The sequence below is a fragment of the Aythya ferina genome, assembly GCF_964211825.1.
Source record: "Aythya ferina genome assembly, chromosome: 4".
NCBI classification, from domain to species: domain Eukaryota; kingdom Metazoa; phylum Chordata; class Aves; order Anseriformes; family Anatidae; genus Aythya; species Aythya ferina.
Window position 1 is genome coordinate 67843606 of NC_140300.1, and position 25460 is coordinate 67869065.

Sequence of the window (25460 nt, forward strand, 5' to 3'; positions counted from 1 at the left end):
CCTACATCGTTATTTTATTTGTAAACTTCTCATTACATCTAGCTGCCATAGTGTCATCCAGCTTCCTTTCTGAACTTCCTGCATTTGGAACAACAGCTAATGTGGCAGACCAGTCTTTTTTTTTTTTTTTTTTTCCCTCAAGAGGCCTGCAGTAGTTTGGTTGAGTATATCCCCATAAAAATTTTCTTGAACCATCAGTAGTGAGATTGAACTATTGCATAGGATGACTATCTGGTCACTAAACAAACAAGCACTAAAAATAATGAAACAAAATGTGAAACGTTCTTTTAAACAATTAGTTTAGGACCTACTACTGGAGAAATTGCGGGAGGCATTAGAACACTATTAATAGAAGATCTGACCTTATTTTTGGTTAATGAGTTGATGTTGCATGTAAATGGTAACAAAATGGCAAAGCATGAAAAGCAGTCAAAGTGAAGCAAGATATAATACTCAATGCTCCACAAAACTGAACTGTGCATTGGATTTTGATTAAGAGGACGTGTGTTCAATTTTTTTCAAGACAAAAGTGAGGTACAACACTGACCAGTTCCAGAAATTCTGTCATCTTAGTAAATAGTTGGCTTCTTTATAGGTCTATTTATTTAAGCATTACTTCCCAATATATTACCTCCAGTTGAATCCCCCTACTACAGAATGATGTATTTTTTAAAAAAGTCATTTCTTGAGTTACATGGATGAAAATACTGCAGCTCAGTGTTGGAGCGAAATGTTTCTCAAAATGCTGCTGAGGTTACTCAAAGTTGCAGCCTCCTTTTGCTAATTGCAGTTTATACTATAGAAGTTAGAGCTTGGGCCAACCTCCCCATTCTGAAATGCACTGTTTCTTGAATTTCAGCATACCGCTGTTACCTTGGGACTATATTTTGGGTGAGGTTGGAAGAAGGGAGTTGGATGCTCATGTGCTGGTTAGTAGAACCGAAGCAGGAAGAGCAGCAGCACAAGAAATTCCTTTAGACTCTCAAAAGTCTCCCGGGGCTAAATATTGGCTTTTATTAGTAGACTGCTATTTTTATTTAATGATGTGAGTGAGCATCTTGCATAAAAATCGGCCCCTGAAGCCATCACATAATGTGAACCATCTTTTCTTGTTATCAAATAAAATAACAGCCGTTGTACCCTGCTTGTGCCTTCCTTCAGCAGTGCAAAGTTCTTCAGTGAGTGTTAAGTCCCATAACAATATAATTTCACCAGTTATTACCTTTTCTGACATATTACACTGCCTTTATTGAAAGGAATGCCCCTCTCAGAGTGCAAAAATAAGAGATGACATGGCTGTAGGTCTGATTAATGTCTAGTTCTCCAGGGTGGTGGTGGTTGTTCCCAGCTCTACATGTTGTGTAGTTAGGTAGTTGTTTGAGCACTTTCCTTTCTGAGAGGGTACAGTTTCAGCCTTGCTTGTTGTTTCTTGTTTTGTCTGTTGTCCTTCTGTACTTTGGTCCTAGCTGCCCTTAATAGGGGATTCCTTTTGCTCAGCCTCTGAAGAAAGGAATGTCTTGTGGCGTGGCTCATGCCTGGGGCATCTTCTCCAGTGAAACTTGTAAAGTTGGCATTAAGAGATTCTTGATGAAACAAAGGTATTATACCAGCTCATCAGAAGAATCATGCATCATGTTGAGTGTGTCATTTGCTTTTCGGGTTCTCAACAAGGCAAGCAGGTCATTTGGAAATGCACTCTCCAGGATCCTACTGAGTCACCCCTGCAGGTAACCATCAGTGTAGGGGTTTGACCCACTTTCTCCCACCATTGTAAACTGATGGGCAGGGCTAATATCAGATATCAGAAAGGAATAGCAGGTGTGTCCCATTCAGGCAGTAACTTGTCTGATTGGGTGCAGAGATGACTGCTCTGTGGTTTGAAAATCGAATTAATCATGAGTTTAGCCCAGTCCCCTCCTGTTCTCACCCTTCCTACCCTGCCTAGGAAGTGACTCACCAGCGTCTGCTACCTGACGGCTGAAGGCTAAGTTGGGTTCAGACTAGCAAAGATCAAAGAAATAGCCTCAGCTCCCAGCATCTGGGGGTGGGACAGATGTCCTGTCTCGCAGCTGTGCTGTGCTCCCATGGGCTCAGCTGATTCTAATTCTGCCTGGATCCCATGAAACCAAAGCCATGGGCAGTGCACCCCTGGCTCCCCTGCCTGTGAAAGATTTGCTTTGATGGATTATTTATTTTTTTTAGGCTGGAAGAGAGTGCTTTGGGAAGCTGGGTTGGCTCACGCTATCTGCAGATACTGGTTGCCCATGGGAAGAATGACTTGAGGGTATAAACAGGGTGGCGAGATAAGACATTTTAATATTGAGAGATTTCCATAATAGTATTCTTCTGTTGCTGTCTCTTCTCTCAAAACAAAACCAAATAAAGTATTTTGAGCCATTATTTCTCCCATGAAAGATTAAAGAGAAGATACTGTCAATGTGAAAACAGTGTTGGTGCCATAAATGGAAATAGAAAATCTTTTTTTTACATATTTTTTTTTTTCTTTTAAACACTTGAGCTTTTGTATACTTCTACATAGGCTACTGATTGTTTGAGCTATGATATAAGAATGCTGAGCTTAGTCCTAAAAACATGTAAAAATTTCTAGACAGTGTTCCTAATTTTCTGCTGTTTTAAACAAAAACAGTGGTCAGTTGGTCAGTGCGTTACGTTAGGGACCAAGAAAACTGGAAGGTTGTTATGGCTTGAGCTAATGGCTTTTGTAGCGTGAGCATGTCCATGCACTGTTTTATGAAAGACATAAAAGAACTCTGGTGAAGGCAGTCATAAGAACCAAAATGTGTTTCCATTTGGTACATTTCTGGTGGTAACAATAACCTTTGTTCAAGATAAATGGTAAGAAGTACTGTATACTCATCTATGGATGCTGCTTTACCCGTGATTGGTTATAATTTGACAGAGTTTCGTGTAATCTTGAGCATGTGGAAGTGAATGTGGTCATACAGACTTTAGCGTGATATGAAAATAATTGTGACATGAGGAAAAATTGCTGGGTACATGACCTGCCTCACCATGGAACTGGTTGTGCAGCTTGCTTGGGAGAGAATAATTAAAATCATCAGAGCAATTGTTAGTTGAAAATAAAAATTATTTTATATAGTTACAGCTTTTATATCTATGTATATAGTTACATATATACACATATATACTACTATATATATTATATATGTATATATATATACTATATGTATATATACATAGTATATATACTAATTCATGAATATATGTGCCCAAAACAACAGAAACAAGTCCTTATGACCAATTTCCATATTATAGATATTTTAATTTGTTACAACTTTGTACTGCTGATCAGGTTTTCACTTGACTTCACCCGTTCCTTTTGCAAAGTGAAAATAAATAAAAAAATAAGTAAAATGAAGAGAAAGAAATTAAGGTGCAAGAAGTACTTAGCCTGGCAGGCGTATTTAAAGCAATGTCTTCAGAAGCTGTGGTTACAGCTTGAAAGGAGTGTGTTTATGGAGGCAGATGTTCATGTACCTCTTGTGAAAGACCAATTTAGATGTTTTGTAACTTGTAAATGAATGTTAACGTAATATTTGAAGGGAGAATAAAAGCTTCCTTTCTTCATGTGTAAGGCAATATCACATACTATTTTATAAAAATATTCTGTCTTTGCCACTGGAAAGAACTGGAATTAGAGCTGTCATAATTGAAAGCCCACTTTTCTTGGAGATTGCTTAAATACAAACAAAATTGTAGTTGACAGCTGTGTACAGCACTAGGTGCCTAATATTTCCACGTGGTGAGAACTATATTCAGGTAGTTGTCTTTAAAATCAATTAGTTCTGGACATAACTCTTCCTGGTTAGTATGAAGGTTATCACTGTAGTTCAAAAATTTTTAAATATATTTTGGAGATGTTATTTGTTCATTTTTCTTACTAGATATGGCTTAAAAACAAGGGGGTGTATTTTCTTATTTTCTTTTCCCTTTTATAACAGGTGATTTTAGCTTTTCCTTTTTTTTTTTTTTTTTTTTTTTTTTTTTTTTTTCCTTTTAGACTTTAGATGCATTTCATAGATACGGATTTTTTCTTTGTGGTATGGATCTCTGTCAGATCTTGCTTTTTGCACCCCAATATTTTATTTTTCTGTCGAAGCCCTTTTGTCAATCCCATGAGGACAGATGGAAAACAAATGCTTTTTGGTTATATATTCATTTGGTTATATATTCATCTTCAGTATTTATCAAGGACTAAGAGCCATCACCTATTTAAAATATTGTTTTGAAGGATTGTTTCTCCAGACTTCTGCCTTAATGATTCTTTGGAATTGAGAATGATAATTATTGTGTATTTCTACTCTTCCATGGGAGCATGAGACCCATGAAAATTCTGGAAACAGTGGCAATCAGCACCGCAGGGATTAAGAAAAAACAAACAAACAAACAATAGAGAAAACCTGGAAAAGTGGTGGTATGTTTTTTTCTTTGTTTGATTGTTTTGTTTTTATAATATGGAACTTCTCTAATTCATAAAATTCTCTAATTCATCTCTCACTAAGAAATTAGCCCTTTAAGACATAAGGCACTGGGATCATTTGGCTTGAGAAGTGAAAGGAGTGGGGGGTTCTTGAGGTTATTTAACATTCTCTCACTATATTGCAGTGCTTCAGAAGTCTTTTTTGGGTGCTGTATCTCAGCCGTGAACAGTTACTTAAACGCTTCTTCTGCCTCTGCAACAGTTGACTTCACGGATTGCAAATGAACATGGGTGTTGCAATGCAATCAATGCCTATGTGTTTTTGTCTTGGTTTTGTCCAAGAGTCTCTTATGAGGCTAGAGCCTGCTGGGCAATTGTGATGTCCATGTTGGCAGGACAAATTCAGAGCCAAAGTTCAGATGAGCCTTAAAGCTGGGTTCTACAAATTGCTAAGCCCACGTATTTAAAACAGTGACATTTATTTTACCTTCTCTCCTGAGTATGAAATCTTTATCACAGTATTCTCCCTCATCTTTTCAGGTTTTCTTTCAGGAAATACAAAGTCTAGACTTCCAGCTTAAGAACATCTGAAATTCTCATGGTTTATGGTGGGGTAATAAGGAAAAACTGTTATGGATAATTTGATTTCTGTTTTGTAAGTTCGTTTTTCAACTTATCAATTTCAGAAAGGGTTGTCTGCAGTAAGACTAGCTCCGTATGTTTTTTACTCACTATTTTTATTGTTCCCAGTCTTGCTTTTAATAAAAAACAATGAAATGATATTACCATTTATTTTTTCAAGAGTCCTGATACGCTAGGGAAATGTACAGGAAGAAGAGCTTTTTGCTGTGAGTAATTTGTATTCTGACAAATTATATGGACAAAATGTACAGTCTCATTTCCATTTTGAAAATAGGGAAGTGAGACAATTTGATATAGACAAAGTTTTAAGAACCTTTTCAGTGCTTTGTTCCTTAGGTGTCAAAATATTCCGCTAATGTAGCCTGGCTGTAAACTGTTTTGTCTCACAAAAATAAATATCAGCAGTGCAGGAAACGGTACCACTGATCAAAAGAGCCAGGATTAGTTGTTGTTACAGGAATCAGAAGTCCTAAAGGTTAAAAGTTTAAATAGTCTCCATGGAAAGGTGAGAAAACAGTATAACAACTAAATAAAATGTTAGGAGAGGTTCTTATAATAAAAATAAAATCATAATTAAACAATGAAGTAAATTAAAAAAGAATCACTAGAATAATAGAAGTATAGGAAGGATTTCAAATTACTAACAACATAAGTTTCACTTTAGGTGATGGTTAAGACTTGTACTTAAGGTTTATGAGTCATGGGTTGCTTGGGGTGGATATTTTGTTTCCATAAACCATATAAGGATAAACTTATAAGAAAGCTATGATAAGAATGCATTAGGAAGTCTTATTTTTCTCCCACTTTGGTTTACTAGTCATCATTGTTTCCCTTACATAGGCATTTTCATTTTAGTTTTTTTTTTCTTCAGTTATTTGCTTTTTTAGCATATAAAATAAGATTGTATTTCCTGTGCTAGTTGAATATATGCACTAAATTTGTTTAAAAGATCACGACGTGAGTCTTTTTTTTTTTTCTTCTTCTAAATTTGACAATATGTTTTTGCTGGAATTCTTTCTGTAATAGTTCTTGCATTACTCCTGTTTCAAGGATGTCTAAACTGAGTGTTGGCTAATTAAGGAAATAAGCACCAATATCCCTTCTGAAAATGAGCTGAGACATGGGAAAAAAATAAACTTGATAGAGGTCATATGGGTATGAGTATGGAAATAACTATACATTTGTTGTTTAGCTGCAAGTCAAAAACTTTGGGAACTTATTCCTCAATCCTAGATTGTTGCCCTCAATCAGTAATATTAGTTTTGAATAATTATGCCTGAAAATAAACTGGCTGAAAAATAGTGGTTCCCAGACAGACGTTTGCTCTTATTATTCTTATATGTCGCTAGGCTTGGAGACAATGGTTGTTCAGGTAGCTTGCTCAGAAGAGCTGCTTATAATGTTGTGAAACTTCAAGCATTCCTGTTGAAATTTGTTATTGACCAGAGACTTTTCTAGAAGTTTTACTAGAAAGTAAATCCCATTTACTAAATGATGAGGAACTTGAAGTCTTAAAGACTTGGTGTATTAAAGATATCTGTCTGAAAAGCCAGTCCAGGCTGTACATCTTGGGAAATTGGTATAGATGTGTTTGGTAAAGCTTTGTTACTTAAAAATGGTGGCTCTTCTAGGCCAGACTGGGTTGAGGACATTGGGCTTGCAAAGCCTGAGGCATGCGTGGCTGTGAGGGTGGACATGCAGCAGCCTGTGCCAAGAAAAAAGGTGTTGGTGTGACTGTAAAGAGGGGCATGAGACAGGTTTGGAAAGTCAGGGGGAGAAGTGAAGGGCATCCAGAGAGGGAAAGAGGTGAAGCAGATTGGAAAAGTATGAGAGGACTGGGGTGGGAGGAAGCCAGATGGGTAACAGAGAGAAGGGTGTGAGTGGGCTGCCATCCACATCTGGAGCTGTCAACAGAAAGATGTCAAGCTCTCAGCTGAAGTATTTCTTATTTCAAAGAAGAAAATAAGAGCAGTTATATAAGCTTTCAGTAGTCTGTAAGCTCAGAACAGTTGTGGTTTGTGGAATGAATTAACTGGCTTAACGATGCAGGTAGGGATCTGTCTTGCTCAGCATATTAAAATTCCTGAGTCTTTTTGGTTTTGTTTCATCTTATTGTTTTGATGGAATTGGAAGCACCTTTCCATGCAAAGAAGTGTTCAGGTTACAAAGCCAGGTATTTAGAAATAGGAAAACTTGGTAATAGAAGAGCCTCCATTAAAAACAAAAACATATCACTTATGGCTGCGGGAGAGAGCCTGCATGACCAGGCAGGAAAAGCAATAAGGCAAAGCAAAATAAAACATCCCTCTGAGCATATTGAGTAAAACCGTCTGGTGACTGTTATGTAGTCCATCTCCTGGTTTCCAGATTCTCTATTCCAGCAGCACAGAACTCATCTGATTTCAGAAATCTGAAAACACTTCTTGACTCTGACTGTCCATGAGCCAGCAATGGGCCCCTGTGGTATCCTGAGCTGCATTAAGACGAGTGTTGCCAGCAGGCTGAGAGAGGTAACCCCGTCCATCTCCTCAGCCCTGGTGAGGCCTCACCTGGAGTACCATGTCTAGTTCTGGGCTGCCCAGTACAAGAGGGATGTGAGTCTCTTGGAGAGATACAAGTGGAGGGTTACTAAGATAGCAGATGGGAGCACCTGTCATACGAGGAGAGGCTAAGAGGGCTGGGCCTGTATAGCTTGGAGAAGAGAAGACTGAGAGGGGATATTATCAATGTGTGTAAGTATCTGAAGGGAGGGTATCAAAAGGATGGAGCCAGGCTCTTTTCAGTAGTGCCTCGTGACAGAACCAGAGACAACAGGCACAAACTGAAGCACAGGAAGTTCCATGTAAATTTAAGAGGGCACTGCTTTACTGTGAGGGTGACAGAGCACTGGAACAAGTTGTCTGGAGAGGCTGCGGAGTCTCCTCCTCTGGTGATATTCAAAACTCACCTGGATGTCATCCTGTGCAATGTGCTCTAGGTGATACTGCTCTGCAGGGGGGTTGCAGGAAAAACACTGCTGTGCAAGGTACAGCCACCAGGTGCTGGTTAGAAAGCCACTTTTAACTTAGAAATTTGCAGAATATGTTTTTGAGCCTGTTTCTTTGAAGTAAATACTATGAGCTCTGTGCAGGCTCCTAAAGTTCTTGTCAGCTTTGTAAACACCAACATCAAGGCTTGGACGTGAGGCACTGCTGGTCTGGAGCCTGGTGGTTTTCACACCTCCCTCAGCTCTGCTGGTCATGTTTTGTTGAAGACTTCCTTCTCCTCTCAAAGCAAGGACTGTTGCCTTCCCTCACCGCATCTGAGGCTACGACTATTGCTGTGTGGCTGAGGTGCACGGTGATAGCTGACCTGAAGGCTTGAAGGCTCATATGTTTACATCTTAACAGGAGCTTTTCTGAAGCTGAAAGGGTTTTGCGTGTGGCCTTTTATGCAGTATGTTGCAGTGCAAGCAACCCAGTCACCCTAGGGCCTTATGTTTTCATCTGGTTTCGAAATTAAGCAGTGTTGGGCAGAAGACTGTGGGAAGAATTCAAAGCTAATGGAGACTCTGGTTTCTTCTTTGCATGCAGAGGTGTCTTGGTCTGTAAACGTTTGCACTTCTTGTTTATTGGAGCCAAGGTAGAAAGTTTTTGCTCCTTGTTCGGCAGCTGAACAGGTTTTGCTGGCTAAGCCATGCCTTTGGAAAGTCTGCCCACAAACTAAATAAATGGAAGGGTTCATCTCTTGCTTCCAGCTGGAATTCAAAACCTTTTGTTGTGCGCAGCATTTTGCTGCACGTCAGCTAGCAATTAGATGAACCACAAAACATTCTGCAACTAAATGAACCTAACAAACTAAAGAGTTGCCTTGAAGATCAAAGGAAAGTTGCTGGGATGGAAATGGAAGATTGCAGGGTAAAAATGGAGTTCAGTGGTTTCTGTTTTTTTTGGGGGGTGGTCCTTACACATCTGCCAGAAAAATGGGTGGGAGTGAGGGCTAGCTAAGTGATAGTAGCATTCCACATGGTGGGTACCTTAGAGCCTTGTCGGAGATCGGTAGGGCTGCAATGAATAAGAATTTGTAAAGGTATTTCAGTAACACAGGAGCATAAATACATAGTGTACATAGTAAATTTATAGTGGAGAATGCCAGTTACCATGGGCAAATCATTATTTACTGAGCATCAAAATGTTTCCTTCAACTTTAAGTTTAAAGACTTTTTTTTTTTTTTTTTTTTTTTTTGCTGTATAAATTTATGTACGTAACCAAAATTATAGTAAAAAAAAAAAAAAAAAAAAAAGTATATATATATTTCCCCCCTACCATACCATTAATACAAATGCAGGAAAAGCCTGGTTATACAGAGCACTTAAAAAAAAGAAAAAAGAAAAAAGAAAAAAACAAAAAAACAAAAACAAAAACCAAACCAAAACAAAAAAAGAGTCAAAGAAAATGAAGTAAAGCCCTGGAATTAAATATTTATTTCAGTGAAGAATGAAGAGGAAGTATGCAATGTCTTCAATGTCTTTTTTTTCCCCTTCTTCTCCTGGTTTGTTTGGCCCCAGGGAAATGAAAAGGTCACCTTTAGATTGTAACAATTTAAGCAAATTTACCTTTGTGCTTTATGTTTTATATCTATGTACTGCTGTGGGCTGAACCACAGTTCAGTCAGATTAGGAGGTGATTTCAAAATCCCACCCTCATTGACAGGAAAAGAAGGAGGTCGTCATGAACTCTCACAAACTGAGAGCCCATAAATACAATTCAGGATACCTGTCCTCATATTCTGAGTCCTTAATGGAATAAGCACTAGCCGGCTGCAAAACCCTTGGGGGGATAGCTCAGATTTTATGATCCACAGAGGTTTATGAGCAGCCAGGTTGGAAATTTTGCAAGTCTTATGTAATCTGAGAATCCTTTGCTGAAAACAAAGGAAGAAAGTGGTGGGTTCTGTGTCTGCAAGGGATCAAGTTATAACTAAAGGGCCTTAACCAGTATTTTTGCTTTGTGCTTTAACTAGTGAGAAATGTCTATAACTTTGCTTTGTACAGGTCGTCGCATAGCACAACCAATCTGACAAATATGGTTAAATCTAGTGCTAAAATGTATCCTTTATTTAATTTGCTGTTTTCATTAAAAAAAAAAAAAAAAAAAGTTGTTTTCAGACAGGGAAGTAAGATTTTTATTTTTTTTTTAAGTGATGTGATTTTGCTGACCCTACCTTACTGTAAGATCAGAAATCATGCATAATCTCTCCAATATGTTAGAGAATAGAATAAATGTTTACCACTTGTTATTATATAAACTGTATTCTTTAATTCCTATGTTTAAGATGAATAGGGTAATAATTGCCTTCTGAAATAGTTCCACTAAATGTTTGGGGATTAAATTACTCTGATGTACAATGATATGAGACTTTTTAAAACAAAGACTCAACTGTTAAAATAAAAATAATACGGTGAAAAGGATTATGCAAGTTTTAAAAGCAGTTTTACACAAGCAAAACATTAAAAAGTTCCTGTACATCAAAACATCAAGCCAAAAGTATTAATATAAAAGTCTATTTTCTCTCTATTTTAAAACTAAACTCTACTTTAAAACTAAAACTATTAGCTGTACTCCAGCTGAGATACGACAATTGATTTCTGTCTGTGAAGACAGGAACGAAGATACTTTATTCAAATATATTTTATCTGAAGCTGTGTAATTACTTGGAAATACATGGAAGTTAGAGCATCTCATTCGATGTCAGCACGTGCATTCTTCCAGAAAGTGAAGAAGCAGACTTGAGGGCTTATCCTTGTGGACAGCAGGGAATTGTCTAATGTACTCTGCATGGTTAAATTTCTATTTTGTGCTGTAAGCAGTAAACTAATGTTTGCAAGCTGAAATTTAATACACAAGATCTAGGCTGATTGATGTGGTAACTAGCATTACAAAGAGCCTGATCATTGCCTAATGGTAATCTTCAGACTGCAAACTCCTCGATACAGTTTTGCTTGCCTGTTAAGTCGATCAACCTCACTTTCCAAGCAGTTTTTAATAGCAACAACTCTTCTAATTGGTAGATTGAATGAGTTTCCAAGCATTACATATGTGTAGGAAAACAGGAATAAAACTAAGCTAATCTTCATTTTGGATCTCTAATAAATCTCTTACTACAAGAGTTCGTTTTGCTGACTGTTGATAACTGTGCGATATGCTATAAAGCTTCTATTTAATAGGTAGATGTGGCAACTTCCTGCATAAGGGTGAAGCATGTGCCCTCAGCTGACAATGCAATACCAGCTTAGCCTTTCCTAGTCATCATTTCCCAAATTTTCAAGATTTGCAGTGGCTGTAGACATTTGCTCTGGGTGATTTTTAGTTTTTGTTGTCACCTCTCCTTGCACAGCATAGAAGAGTGAAAGGAACATGCATCCCTGGGGGGCCTCAGGTGGAAGTGAGGAGCTGGATATATTTTTCAGAAAAATGCAGAACCTAAAACATTGAATTCTTCCTATCTTCCAATGTTGACTGTTAATATGTGATGGTATTTGTTCTTAATGTAGCGTCCTAGTTTGGTCCTACTTTTTAGTTCATCTCTAGAAAAGGTGCACAGCTGTATTTCAGGATGGTAACTTTTCCTCCCATGTATAAATAATCCTGAATATGATGTGTTTTTTGTTGTTGTTGTTTTTTTTTTTTTTCTTTGATGAGTTACAGCAAGCCATCAGAAAAGTACTATTTTTATGATTTTGTTATATTTTGTTTTATTTGAAGTGATAGTCATCAAGTATTACTGTTCAGGAGACTGTTAACACAATTCTGGCTTTCATTTCCTAATTTTGTAACGGACTTCCACAGTTTTCACAGTGATGGCCAATAAAGCTTCATAAACACTGCAGCACAATTTAGCAGAACCTTTGTTTCTTTAGTAATATTATCTGCTGTGTGAGACAACTAATTACAAAATTATATCTAATTACAACTTTATTTAAAATGGATTATTTGCAAAATACATTTTCCGTAAGTAATCTTGGTATTTCAGATGTTGTTTTTATTTGTCAGAGTGGATTTAGTGATTAAACATAGTTTTAAATGCATGCTTTCTAGTACCACTTTTGGATTTGCTGAAGGCTTGGTTTGGCTTCAGTGTTTTATTTTCTAAAATTAGAAGGTTCCTCTTTTTCTTCTGCAGATAATCTTTATCTACTGTTTGCAGAGTAAAATCTGAATTTTCTTGATAACTGTTGAGGTTCTGAGAACTTCAGTGGAAGGTATTACATAAATTATCATGATGATCAGCACCATACAGTTTAATTCCTTGTGGACTAAAGTGTCTGTGTTCTCCCTCCAGATGTTTTCTTGTTGCCAAGATCCTACTAGGCAAATACTGATGATTAAATTTGTTCCAACCTTTTAGCGATAACATTATTCTGCTTTGAACTGCTAAATAATATGTGGATTTTAGAGGGCACACAGGTTCCACTTCCCAAAGAGGTTTTTCCTATGAGAAAATACACAAAGAAAACTGTGCTCTTGGAAGCTCTGGTGCAAAATAGTCTGCAAAGTTTCATTGCCCTGTAAAATAGCCCTTTGATTTGCATTTCTTAATGCTGCTGTTACTTCAGTGTTAGAAGTAAAATTGAGCTTTGCTTGTAACTTGAATAAGAAAGCTGTGCACATGTTGGTTTTACGTCCCACCACTGCCTAACATTTTCCAATACGACGTGTTTTGGCCTGACACTGAATAGGATGTGTTTCAGTGGACATGTTCTGGTCTGAATGGTAAGCCTGAACAATCATAGAACTGAAAAATGGCAGGGAGGGCTTTGTCTGAAAGAGGAGTGTGCTGGATCAGTGAACCTGTTCGTCTGGTATCCAGACCCGTTCTGGCTGGTATCTGATGATTCAGCTGAGAAGGGGGGGTGATGAGAAGTAAACCCCACTGAGAAGGAGGGCTTTGTAACCTCTGCATGGTGAAAACCTGGGTGCTTACACAAGAGATGTGGGTTTGATTATCATAAACATTTGTAACTAACAATTAAATTGGGGTCTTATGGGTGTTGGCTCTTGTATCTGCCAATGTAACTCTCATCCCAGGCAGGCTGACAGCATCAAGGTGATTGTGCTGCGTGCAAAAGGAAACTATGTTCTCACATTGATTATTTTTTTTTCTCCTTTAATTGTTTTTTCCTCTAGCTTTGAGCACAATGTATCTCTTCTTTCACTTAACACATGGTGAGCTTGCCAGGATGAAAATGTAAATCTTTATCCACTTCTGTACACCTTTTCTGCTTTTGGCAAGGTCTCCAGCTGCTCTGAGTCTTTGTCAACTTTGTCACTCAAGACCTGTGCTAGGAAGTGCCGAGGATTCTAACCCTCACCCTTCAGTTCAGTTGCTGCTGAATGCTTATTCCCCCCAGAAAAAAAAAAAAAAAGCATGTTGTCTTTGCAATAGCTCATGTGCACATTATTTCATTCATGGAGATGCAGCAACTTCTGGTTTTGACAGGGCTTTGGAACCTAGCTGGGGCAGAGCCTCACAGGATGTGCTTTCCTTCTGATCTCTTGCTCTTTTTTGGTTGAGCTCTTCAGTGTTTGAGCCTCTGCTCAAAAAGTGCTTGGAGCAAAAAAATTCCCTTCCTTCTTGTGATGAATAAGGTGTCTTGAGAAGATGCTACCTAATCTTTATAAAGGTTTTGAACTGTCCTTTTAACCTGCTGTATTTGCTTTGTGTTTGCTCTACAACCCTCCTCTGTCCTGCACACGACCTGACACTGCTGGCCGCTGCTGGAATTGTCAGATATTTGTCCTCCCTCAGGCCCAAGGCAACTAATCAGTCCAAGGGGAGCATCTGATGCTGCCTCTGCAAAAATATAAGATGGCAAAGACTTGAGCTCGAATCTGATCCATGAAAGTTTAAAAACAAAAATGGTAGCAAAAAATGACATGGAGGAGAAAGCAAACAAACAAACAACTTGCAAATATTTCAGCAACACTTCAGGTAGTAATTGTCCTGCTGAAAAATTGGGACTAATTTACTCACTTGTCTTAGACATTCAAAAAAGCACTTGCCTGGCTATGGTGGAGTTGTGTCCCTGTGAACCTGAACTGAACTTTTTTTTTTTTTTTTTAAGTTAATGATATCTACTTCTCTTATAAACTAAGTAAGTGGTTCATATTCTTATTTACATCTATTTTCTCAGCTTAGTTTAACTGAGCTTGATGTGAACAAAGTGTTTGGTGCATACTTTGTAAATTGTTGGAGAAAGTCTTAGTTTTTTTTTTGGAGAAAGTCTTAGTTTTTTTTTTGTTTGTTTTTTTTTTTTACAGTATTCTTGCGTAAACTGAGTATAATCTATCATTAAATGCAATTTGCAAATGATTTCAATCTCTGTCACATTTAAATTCACAACAGATTTATATGCTTTCACATTTTTGGGTCTTCAGTATTCCCCTGAATGCCTTAGAAATTCTAAGCTTATGTCAGCTGAGAACTTTTCTCCCACAGTTTTGGCAAGCTTTGGTGTCCTAATTTTCCTAATTCTTGTTAACATGATATTAAAATACCACTGAAAAGATTTTTTTTTTTTTTAATGAAGATTTGAGAAGTTAGTTTTACACAGTGCCTGAGCAGAAATCTTCCAAAATAAAAACTAGTGAAATTTAAGAGTCTGGAAGCCATTGTCTTGAAACAGACACACAGAATTTATAGAGAATCTGTCAGCAGGTGAGATGCTTTCTAAGCTGACGTTTGATGTTGCTTTTGGATAATTAAGTTTTCAGGGGGTAATTAAATGGGATATCTGAGAGGCAGTTGTTTTGAAAGGCTTGCTTTGTTGCTAATCTGTTTGCTATGTTCAAGCTATGACTGCTGCTTTACTAAGCAGTATGTTTCAACAGAAAAGAAAGAATTTTGGAAAAAGCAGAGGGGACATTTATCACTTGCTTTTGGTATGAAAACAACTAAAACCAGGCTAGCAAGTCTATTGACTGTATAGCATCCCCTAGAACTCCTAAGTATCTGTGCAAAAAAAACGGAATGTGTACTACATTCCTAAAATGCATTATAGATTTTAGAAAGCCAAAATTTTAATGAGCACAGTGACTTCAGAGCTAACTAATGCTTCTCAATTACTAACAGATTATTTTTCCTTTACATAAAAAGCCACTCCGCCAGAGCAGACTATAAGTTTCTTTGACACATGGAGTCACTAAAATACACATACTGTGCTAAGCATAATATATAACAGTTTTTGTGAAAACAAAAATGTGTAATATTTTCCATTCAAGGCTTCTCAAGTACTGAAATTCATAACTCTGCCTGCTATTGATAGTGATCTTGGAGTCCCTTGGCCAGAAGTGTTGCCAGTTATCTCCTTTCCAAGTTTTGGAAGGAAGGTAGGAGCTCAAGTCAGTCATTATCCACCAAGTCTTGTTAACTCATAAACCACCGCCACATTCAGGTGATAATTAAGTGAATGCTGGGACAATTTTTTTTTTTTTTTTTTTTTTTCCAAATTTTTAAACCATCTCTTGGAGCTGCCTAAAAAGAAGCAACGTGAATAACATAATTATAAAGTATTTTTTGTAGGATTTTTATACCAATTAGACTTTTTGAAGTGGTTGTAGGGGGCTATTTTGGAGCAGTGAGCTTCTAGTGTGATTTCGAGCAAGTTGGGTAAGGGCAGATTGAAGTTCCCCCTCAAAAAATGGGGAACAAAAGGAGATGGGACAATATCAGGTTTCAGCACAACTCAAGTAAACAACACAGTGGTTTAAAAAAAATCAGAAAAAAAAATCTTTATCAGTTCTCGGTTACCATATTAGGAAGTGTTTTTGGCAGGAAATGTTGGAGAGAAGAGATTTAGATGTCTCACATAACTGAAGATTGTTTCCTGCATTTCCTAGCCACCTTTCTGAAAAGCTGACAGAGTTTTTTTGGTTAGTTGGGAACTTTTTTAGGATCCAGGTAAATTTCAGACTTAATATTTCAAACTAAGGAATAAAATCTATAGGTCACTTTGCTGTGTTTTTAAACAAGTGCTCCTTGCTTACATTTGCCAAATATTTTAATGACAGACAAAGTACTTGTTGCAGATAGTTTAAAAACAACAATACTACAACAAAGACTAAAACAAACAAACAAAACCAAATGACAACAAAACAGACAAAAAACCACTCTGCAGATTGTCTTATACACAGAGGTGAGGAAAGTAGAATGTCAATGCTAAAATTAATACTATATCAAATCAATATTATCGTTGATTATTTAAAAAAAAAAATGGAGAAATACATTTAATGTACTTGTAAGGTGGTACTAATCTGGTAGGTTTATTTTGGCATGGAGGATGGATTCCTACTTTAGAGGTGTTTGTTTATTTTCATATTAGGAATAACAAAAACACTTTGAAGTAAAATAAGGTCAGAATTTCTCCTGAGATAGGAGAAAGTTATTTGTTTAATGAGAGGGATTTCATCTGGTGTTATTTGGTGTTATTATCTTTAGATAATGCAGCCTGAGGCACTTAGCATCCTTCCTGGAGTAAGATAATACCTTGCAGGGCTGGACCTGAACTGTTTCTGCCATATTTAGCAGACACCACCCATCTTTGCTCAAGATCTGAATAAAGGACACTGTGAAGCTGTTCCATTTGTTTCCCTCTTTTTTTTTTTTTTTTTTTTTTTTTTTTTTTTTTTTTTTTTTTTTAAAGGTGGAGAAGGTTGTAGATTTTTGTAAGTCTTTGGCAGAAGATGTAATTTCAGGGACTATTTTTATTTTAAAGCTATGCCTTCAATTTTGATCATGGATATTTTTCTTGGCTGAGATGTGTTTTTTTCATTTTCTTTTTCCTTTTTTTTTTTTTTTTTTTTTCCCCACAATACTTTAGCACGAGAGAATGTCTCCTTGTTAGGATGAGATACCATGAATAGCTGCACACTGTGGGTGAGGCCAAAAGGAAGTAAGGGGGTGAGCTGCAGCAATTGCAGACATTAGATATTTACTCTTCCCTACCCTATTCATTGTATAATTCACCCAAATGATTTAGTTCTTAAAAAATGCAAAGAATTCATCTAATCCTTCTTGTGATGCACCAAGTTCCTGCTGTTTGCTTTTGTGTTTTAAATACCAAGATAGACTTCTCTCATCATGAGTCACCAAATTGTTGTTACCTTTTGACTTATTTGGCTTTTTTTTTTTTTCCTTTTTTATGCATCTGCCTGCCTGCCTACATTGACTGTTGTTGTGTGTTTTTTATTTTATTTTATTTTATTTTATTTTATTTTATTTTATTTTATTTTATTTTATTTTATTTTATTTTATTTTATTTTATTTTATTTTATTTTATTTTATTTTATTTTATTTTATTTTAATTTTATTTTATTTTATTTTTATTTTTATTTTTATTTTATTTTATTTTATTTTTAATTGCTTTTCCTGAGAAGGATCTGTCAGACTTTGCTGCTACCCATTTAGGGAAAAATGTGGGAATGAAGATAACAGTATATGCCATTTATGGTCCAATACTATCCCCTGATATGGGTTACTGTGGCTTGTTAATGGTCAGACAGGGATGCAAAAGGAAAAAAGAAGGGAGGGGGAGGAAGGGCAGATATGTCTGCAGGGTCCAAAAGAAGCTTGTATTTCTGAGATGGTGGATGGCGAAATGTTTCATTATGGGATTGGGGACCTGAAATGGTTGCAGTCATTTCAAACTCTCTGCAGCTCTGGGGCTGGCCAAGCTTTGTAGAAAGGTCATGGGTAGGCAAGGACCAACCTCGGTGAGAGCTGTCACAAAAGTCAGGTATTGTGCATGTGGCCACCACAACTGGACATGGCTGGAGTGAGGACCATGGGATATCATGTTTGGACCCTTTTTGGTGACCAGAAGAAAGCATTTATTTTCTGGCTTCCATACATTGCTATCTATCCCAAGCTTTGTTTAGCTACACAAGTCTGTGAAGAGTCACTTTCCATTTTTGCATGAGATTGCAGAAATCTTAAGCCTTGCACAAATCATTAAAGTATTTTCTCCATGTTTGTGGACATTTCCTCTTGGAGGTAGCAGTTGACCAAGAAAAACAATACTGGTTCCTGATCTGCTTAACATAAATGCATTAAGAAAATATATTTGGACAGTTGAACTTTTCATATTTGTCAAAAGAGATCGCCCAAGAAGTGTAATTTACTGTACTGAGACCAATGTTTCATGTTATTCATGTCCTAGCTCCAAGTCAAATGCATGCCTAGAAAGCATTGTAGGGAGCAGCTGAGGTCTGGGACTTTTTTCCTCTGAAAAGTGCTTTCAGGATTGGACCAAGGAGTAGCACTCCACACCATGGCTCACCACAACTCCGTCTTTTAGTAAAGGAGAATTCATATACTACATTTGATCCATTTGTTATCAAATTAGCATGCAATTACTTGTAAGAAAGGTTTTCTGCAGTCAGTGGTCCAATACTTCCTGAACTCCCATACTTTAGGTAAAGAATTTAAACATTTCCTTAGCCCCTCAGCAGATTTACTTTCTAATGCTTTTGAAAATGGGTATAGGATTTTCTGTTTAACTGGTCTCCAGGGCATTTTGCCATTCACAATCTCATGTTAAATTTTTCTTTCCATTCTTGCTTTGACCTGTGCAACCCATCCATTACATTTCTGGAATCTCAGAGGCTCATTAATTAGCATGCAAATTGTGGTGTCGTTGACCTCACTCATTTATTTTAAGCTATGTCCATAGCTATTGAGTGAAAGACTTAGGGAAACAATGTGGTGTTGGCCACAGTTTATCTCTAAGTCTTAAAATAACGCAGATACCTCAGAGAGTGGCATGATCTTTAGTGACATTTTAATTCTGTTGGCACACTTTAAAATAGCCAGCTGGGACATCACAGATAGACTTCAGTTTTGAAGCCTTGCAGTCACCATCTGAATGCCAAACTTTTGAGGAGCAAAATAATGCATTTATATATAGATGAAACAAGCTGTAATCATACTGGCCTCGCAGCACATGCCAGTAATTGTGAACAGCTGCATTAGAACAATGCAGCTGTTAAGACTCCTCCACGCCCAAGAATACATCTACTTGTCTGGTCCAAAGATCACTCCTGGGTGTATCGATATGCTTTTCTTAAGAATAGAGAGAATCATTAGGGATGCAATTGTTTGAAGAAATCATTCCTTGATTATATGTTATCAAGGGAGTGTTGGGTATACGCAGACTAGCAGAGATTGAGAAAACAATCCAAACCCCTTCTTGTACAGCAAATGAACAGTATCTCTGCTTTGGTGTCTGGAACCTCCCAGGCTTTAACTGTATCTGCAAAATGCACAGTGCATAATTTCAGCTGGATTAATGTTGTTTGTAGGCTGTGCCTGGTTGCTCCTTCCTCTAATGGGCCAAAAGTGCCTGGGCAAGTGTTGAACCAGTTTACATGGGAGTAGGTGAGAATACTGAAGGGCAAGGCACTCAGACGTGGCAAGATAAGCTGTCTGTGTACACGTGTGCCCTTTTCTACAGAATCAGTAATCTAGGCTCTGATTGAGAGAGGTAATGATATGGAAGAATGGGTTTGTTCTTTTTTTGGGAAGAATTGCTCCTCAGTTTTTATGCTGCTGGTGGTTACAGGGTTAGAACAAGCCTGGCCTCTATGTGTAGTAGAAGAGTTACCATTTTCAATTCACTTAAAAAACAAGACCCTTTAAATTGTACATACCAGCAACTTAATCCAGATACTGGACTGGTTTTGACATAGAATGAGGCTATAACGTGCTCAAAGACCTCAAAGTCCCAGTGACTGAACCTGAGGTTGAGGAGCCAGCTCTTACATGTGTTACTACCTGCATAAAAATTGGTCACATTTCTTTGTGCTTCCTTTCCTATAGTATTACACTAATTGTTTAGTTTCACATTTGTTTATGTAGTCAGAAGTATTTGCTTGGTATGTGTTACTTCTAGTTTAAACGCATTAAATGTAGGATGGGTACAGATAAGAAAAACGAAGTGACTTAATCATTAAGCCATAACAAACCACTAACAACAGAAACAAAAATGCTGGCATGCTCAAGCCTCTTCTAGCATGCCATTGTGGAGCTATAAAAATTTGTGGTGGGAACAGGTAATGTTGCTCTTTGGCCCGTTTATGAGGCATATTTTGTGCCAATGAGTTTCTAAGGACCAGAACATGAAACTGAAGAAATTCTTTCACCATGGTGGAAGCCAGTCATACTGTCTGTGCTGCTTTTTCCCCTGGAGTTTTCATCGGAGAAAACCTTTTTGTGGCCTCTGGTTCAACTGCAAGAAGTCACGTCACAAAAAGAAGGCCAAGAAACAAGATGTCAAGGTCCCAAACCAGGAAATATCCAGGGAAACCTGTACTTCTGCCTGAGAAGTTTAATTTTACAAGTCTTATGTGCTCTGCATGCACTGACTAACTTCTTAAGGAAAGCAGTGGTACAGGTCTCCTTTTGCCTGCGTGACCGATTTCCAAACAGCATGATTAAAAACATCTTGAGGCTAGCATGACTGTACTGCTTGTAGTGCTTTGGGACACTGAGCGATGTTTTCCCTCCCTTGTATTAATTCCATGAAGAAAAGTGTTAATAGGAAGACATCAGAAAGTCGAGGAAATGATTTTCTGCAAACGTTAGGCAAAACCTTCTTGCTGCTAATTTGGTTCTCCAGTACTGGCATTAGTCAAATGGCCATTGAATTCAATAGCTTAATGAGACTGCCAGAAAGACAGCAAGCTTGAATAATGGCTGTTTGACCCAGGTCCAAAAGTTTTCTGATCAAAAAATTTCAAAGCGCTGTTGGTTTCCTTCCCAGAACCTGAAGTAGCCTTGGGATTTGGCAATCATTTGGCAGTCATGCGTGAACAGTGGTGCTTCCTGTGCTCCTGGCCAAGGCTAGAGAAATGGAAAAGCTTACATTTTGGAAAATGGAAACATTTCTTAGAATGCAATTCTTCTCACCTGTGAATTTGAAGAGTATCTGAACATATCTGAGAGTGAAATTTTGTTCCCTTTTTCTCAGAAAATTTAGGATTTTGCACTTGATATATTTTCTTACTTGTGTGATATACTTAATGCCCTTTATTTTAATTCCTCTTTTGAAAATCAACTTAGTCTTGTTCCTTTTATTTCAAAATCAAGAGTGGGAGAAAGATCATTTTCATTGTGTTCCCTCTATGATGGGTTCCTTGCTTCTCGAAGCCTGGTATTTTACAGGCAGCTCACCTGACCCCCAGATCTAACCTACCTTGGTCTGCTCTGTAATCCATATCATTTTTCCCTTGGTAAACACTCATCTCATTGTTTGGGTGCCACAAATAATGTTACTTGTTTCTATTTACATCTTTGTTTTTCAATTACAGTATATGTCCAACACCTGTTAGTTTCCTCTGAAAAGCACATCTCTTCCACATGCAAGGTTTATGATGCTAACTTGCAGGCATTCTTTAATTATAAAAGGGTATGTATGTGATGATCTGTCAAAGGACAGTTGTCTCTAAATGGATTAAAAGAAGCTTACAGGGTTTAAAAATGGTCCGTGCCCATCATATGCTGAAAATAGTTGAAGTTAGCTAAAAGAGATAGCTAAATAACACTAATAATTTACATATAGCAGGTAAATGTTTGGTTTCTCGATTCCAGATAGTAACATTTGGAAATACGTGAATGTGCTTTGTAAAGATAAGAAGGGAAAAAAAAAAAAAAAAAAAAAAAAAAAAAAGGTAAATATGTCAAGTGACCAGTGTTGTTAGGTAAACTGTTCCTAAGCATCTGCCCACAGGAAAAAATGAGACACCATTTAAAAAAAAAAAAATAGTCCTGTGCCATGCAAGATCATCTCTCAGCTGTTGGGAATCAAAATTATCCTGTCATGACTCATCAGTAGGGCTCTTTCTACCTCACTCTGGGAGACAGCATAATGAGAATGTATTAAAGATTGAGTGTTTGGAAATAAATGTGTTCTTGAACGATAGTAGTATCATAAAAGCGTAACAGAGTAAGAAAGATTTGTGGTAAAGCTGGGAAAAACTGGCAGGTTTTCAGGCATACATGTTTTTCTAGTGGTCTGAAATAGAGCTAAATGCAAGTTGTGAGCAACTGCTGAAAGTTTTACTATCCATCACTTCCACCATCTAACAGAAAGGTAAGTGGTACCTGCAGTCAAGCTATAACCTATCAACAGGGAAGAAAGGTGGTAAGGTGCTTATCTTCTCAAGGAAAGAAAAATAATTAACAGCCTGTGCCCCATGGAGAGGCTAGTGATTGCAGTGATGATAACTGCATGCCATAAAGAAATTAGGAAGGGTTCTTTCTCCATATTTACTTTAAGTTCGATTGTTTTCAGTCTGTTATTCACCTGCAAGGAAAAAAAATCCCACTTTTTAAGTGCAAATGTTTTCTCTAGTGCAGCCAAATTCTGTAGAAAGCTGTTTGGGGTTTTTGTTTGTTTTGTTTTGTTCTTGACAAGTTTTTGAAAAAATTTGTTGCCTTTGAAAAGTTCCAGCGTATTGTCAGTAGAAAGTCATGTCTGTGGCACCGAACCACAAAACCCCATGAGGTAATAAAAACACTTACTGTGCCTATGAGTAGTTGCTTGCTTATTTTTGTCTTGCTTTAGAGCAGAAGTAGTGGTTGCAGCATTGTGAAAAATGTCAGCGGGTTTTGTTACTGTCAAGAGTTTTTTTGCATCAGCTTTGCTTCAGCGATCAGTTGCTCACAAAAACTGTTAATTGCCTCATACGCTGTGCACATGCTGCGAATGGTATCCCTGAAGTATTTGGAGTGGAGAAGGGTAAAAGCTACTTTCCTAAAGCTAGGCTGTGGGAAGGGAGACCTCTTTACTTAGCTGCATCGGCCTGAGTCAGATGGGGTTGTTCATTTTTTCTCTTCTTTTACAGTTGCTGCAAATGACAAAAGAATTACAGCAGTGTGTTTTATACACCTTTACTTAGTCAGCATGAGCATTTCCATTATAGTTGGTCCCTTGGTTTGTTAACTACAGGAATTAGCTCTTTGAGATGACTACTGCTTTTCAATCATTCTTGCTTAGCTCTTGCAGTAGACAAAATGATTTCCAGCTCCAAATCTTACTCTGGCAGTTGCTCTTTGACTTTGCTTTCCTTTAAAGGTGTGGTTAGACCTGAGGCATTCTAGATACAATACTTGGAGGTTTTCTTTTATATTTATACGGCTGCTTTCAAATAGAAGTTTTTAAACATCTAAAGCTGTGTTAATCATGTCAAGACATAAATAACTTTTCTCAACATATTAGATCTACAAAACATGCTGTTAAACCAGTGACTTTAAATATGTAAATGGATGAACAATACATGGAAGTGATAAAGGCCAACAAAAGCAGGGACAAGAGGTGGATGCAATGTGGAGAAGTGAACTTCTTGGAAGTGCATATTCATTAAACTGATCCTGCAACAATTCTGCAATATGATTAACAGTGCTTCACCTTTGCTGTCTCTGCAGTCACCACCTCCTGTCACCCCAGCTGTGGTGTGCAGAGGGGCAGAAGAAGCGATACACTTCTCAGTGTAGTCTCAGTGTACTCTACTTGTGAATGGGTGAGCTGCTTGGTAGAGGAGAAATGCATTGACCTCCCATAAGATGTGAAACTTAAGTCTAATGGCTCTGTAACATTCCAGTTTCTTCATCCGAGGGAGAAAATGTGATATAAATGCTCATTCCCAATCATGCACTTACTAAGAAAAAAAAAATCCCTAATAAGGGTATGTTGGGATTTAAAAACTTTTTTTTGTCATGAATTTCCAGTTAAAATACACGCGACTGCACTTTCAAGCTCATTTAGACTGTGTTTTGGACAAAGGAGGTAATTTAAGCATTAGTCACCGTAGTGTGGTAGGCACTGGAAAAAATAATTTAGTTGGTAGTGTAGAATATCCTAAATTATAACCTAGATTTGATGCCAGACTGAAGTCAGCATGAAGTTGAGCTTTTTTTTTTTTTTTTTTTTTTTTGAAGGTTTTAGAGGAATGACTATGTCTGTGAGTCGTTTAGACCTGTGCTTTTCTTTAAGCTGGTTATTTTTAAAAGGTAGTTTGCTGTGTTAGAATTAGTGTCTCATAAATGCTTCTTAAGAACATTAAATGTATAAATTCCACTACCGAAAGCCGGGGTATAGTTGCTGAAGGCTTTTTGTTCTGTCTTGATATTTGCACTTAACTATTATATACTGTTACTTGGCAAAACAGCTTTGGGAATGCTAAACAAAGAAATAATAAAAATTAGTTATAACAAGTTAGAACTGATGGAAGTGACCACCATCGCTGAAGGAAATGCATGGGCAAATCTTATAGATGAGATGTTATTTTTCCCATCACTTGTAAAGCAGTGACAAGGTAGGATCCCTGCCTCCTGAACTAGATGACAGGACTTGGACACCCTGAGTTGCGTACAGATCTGCTGGAAAGATTGTAGCACAAATACCGTGCTTAATACAGGGGATAGTTTTCCCGTCTTGACTCTTGCCAAGGAGTCATGGGCAGGTACAGACAGACATACCTCTGCTGGTCCAGTCCTGGTTGTATGCATGATACCTGCAGGTTTCTAAACCTCGTGCCATTACAAGAGTGAAAAGCATGGTTTTGAAAATCTTTGTCAGTCAGAAGGTGAGATGTATTCCATAGTATTTTTTTTTCCCTTAACTTTTAGTTTGTTTTTGGCTTTGCCTTAATAGAATAAAATATTATCTGACTGCACTTAAACTCTCTTTACAAATGCGTTCAGTAGGGTTGCCACAGACCACAGGAATGAGACTATGAGCGGTGGTTGCCTTTGGGAGGTCTTGAAAACAACTAATCCTTTGTGGGCAGGAATACCAAAGCAGAGGGCAGTTTCTTCCTCTCCTAAAATGTCAGAACTGCTTATTTTAGCACATAATAATGAAATCCCCAACCTTATTTAAATTCGATAGGGACCTACATTTGATTTGGCTGACTATTAAGTGAGCAGCAAAGCAAGGACATAATTTTTCTTTCTTTTACCTGGCTTTATGCTTCATCTTAATCCAAAGTGCTGAGGAGTGCATGGTCTGGGGATGTGAACATGTATAGCATATACCAAATGCAAAATGCTGATGCTTACATTATATTAATTTTCAGCCTTAAACTTAATGAAAAATGTGGTGGATGATTCATAAACTCATATTCTTAGGCAAAACATGACAAAGTACTGTTTCAGAGATGACAAATATTAGCTTGACATACTATTATATAAAGAAATAAATACCAGTATTCTTAACATACTCCATTAAATACACCTCAGCAAGAAGTGTGAAACCTGAAAGTCTAAATAACAACTCATTCAAAATTGGGTTTAAAGATACAAGCTGTTTAAATATTGCCC

At 37.4% G+C, this 25460-nt stretch overlaps 1 protein-coding gene across 20 annotated transcripts in view; it reads left to right on the forward strand.

The window, feature by feature from the left end:
* Positions 1–25460, forward strand: part of PDLIM5 (PDZ and LIM domain 5) — a 130719-nt gene that overhangs the window by 39652 nt on the left and 65607 nt on the right. The window lies entirely within an intron of this gene.